Source organism: Ceratosolen solmsi, unplaced genomic scaffold, assembly GCF_000503995.2.
Source record: "Ceratosolen solmsi marchali unplaced genomic scaffold, CerSol_1.0 scaffold8, whole genome shotgun sequence".
NCBI lineage: Eukaryota > Metazoa > Arthropoda > Insecta > Hymenoptera > Agaonidae > Ceratosolen > Ceratosolen solmsi.
Window position 1 is genome coordinate 715978 of NW_011948439.1, and position 2280 is coordinate 718257.

Here is a 2280-nt window from a genome sequence, read left to right on the forward strand (position 1 = left end):
TATATATATATATATATATATATATGAATGTATGTATATATATGTATAATAATCAAATAATCTTAATGTACGAACAAATCTCGCTATTTATACATGATACATTTATTCTGTCTAATAATTAAGAATATGCAAGGTACTAATAGTTGTAAGACTAAAATTGAACCCGCGTTGGCCTGATAAGGAGCCGGAATAACGATTAGACATATTTATTTACAGTCACCAACATAGATAGTTTTTCCTTTTTAAGATAACTTTACAATTAAAGGATATTTCAACGACTATGAACTATATATGGGGGCGCACATCGTAAACAAAACTCGTTCGGTCATTAAAAGTAAGATGATATCAACGTCGTGAAAAAAAAGGATGTGTCCATTTAATAAATATATATATATATATATATATATATATATATTTCAAATTTTCCGATAGTCCCACGCGATTCTTCTCAGTCGCCCTCTTCTTCTTCTTCTTCTTCTTCTTCTTCTTCTTCGTCCTTTTCTTCATTGAATTTCATGTTCTTGCGGAAGACGAGCTGATAAGAATGCACTTTCATATTCATACGGAATACTATTTACAATAACATTATTTCGCGAGCTTAATGCATTTAAAGTGAGAAAGCACCTAATCTTTCTTCAGCTATAAGATTTATCCCTCCGTTAAAAGTCATGAGCACCTTCTACGTTCTTCTTTCACCGTCATGAGAAGAAAAGAAATGCATAGCTAGGAGCATAATTCGTTTTATTTTTATTTAGCGTAAGGAGCCTACAATATTTTCTACCACCGCGAAATTGCACGAAACCCCGATTAGTGTGTATGTGCGCGCGCATACGTATTTTAAATAATATTTTTTAAGTATCACGTGGAAAGGATTTTTTTTTTCTTTTTTCTTTTTCTTATTAGGCGCGTTTCCGTGTCTTATTATGATTCATTCTCGCATAAAAATTATATTTCATACATTGATAAGTATATTACAGCTGAAGTGTATGCATGAATTCGATTGCATCGACCCGCTTTACAATTTTTCTCCCATACATTGTCTCTTTATGCCGCAAAAGTCTTTAATCTAACATAGGGCCCATTTGATTCTGCGATGTGGACGTGTGCCCGTCTCTTTTCATGTGTGCGTGAGTGCGTAAGTGCGTGCGTGGTTGCGTGCGTACATGCGTGCTTGCCCCTTTCTTTGTATCTTTGTGTTCTTGTGTCCTTGGGTTCTTGTGTCTGTGCGCGTGTGTTACGTGAGCACGTGTGTAAGGAAAGTGTCATTCACGCGAGAAATATCGTTTATATATGCTTTTTTCTGTCGCTCTATATCACAGGCTATACCGTTTAACAAGGTGCGCATAAGATCTATAAATAATTAGATGAAAAAAAAACAATCGAAAAAAAAAAACAAATACCTCCCCTCTCTTATTTATACATTATCATTAACAATAAGTATTTACCACGTCAGTCGATTGAGGATCACGCGAAGCGCAACTTCGTCGTGCTCTTCTTAGTTTAAAATTCATTAATTTTTTTTTCCTTATTTTTTCTTTTCCTTTTCCCTTAAAATTCTCTTTCCATCTCATATTTTCATATTAAGTACATCATTAAGAGGTCTCTAACGTCCAGCAGTCTTTAATACCTTGGTGAGCCTTCAAGGTCAGATTCTCAAGTACATTCTCTTCCGGTGCATTAGCACAATGCCAGAACGGAACAATGCGTAAAGTCGATGATCATAAAAAAAAGCGAGTCGATGTATGCTCGCGAATGGGGATGGCCACTTGAGAATATCCGGCTCATTGAAACGCGAAAGATCTCTTGGGGGAAAATAGCCCGCAAAGTCGGAAAGCAACGTGACGCGCCGTGCATCTCGTTAAAGTAATCAATCGTGGATAAGCAAACAACCGTCCGCGGCGTGCGCTACAGTAGTTAAGAAAAGAGTCGATAAGTAACGAGAGTGGACGAGACGGATCGGGATGGGAATGGGGGGCGGAGGGGGGTGGGTGGGAGGAGGATGACTGAGCGCCGCGGTTGACATTACATTCCTGAAACGTTGTATCCAAGTTTTTGGGCTCTAAACATACGCTGTTCTCGGCTAGGAATACGCAAAGATAATTGAAAGCGTCGAAGAGGATAGAACGAGAACAATAAGAAGATGACGATGACGACGACGACGACGACTATTATGCAGAAGAAAATGAAGAATAAGAAGATAGAAAAAAACATACGATAAAGAAACTCGGATGCCTCGGGACACCCCCCCCCCCCCCCCAACCCCCCCCCCTTTCTCGCCCC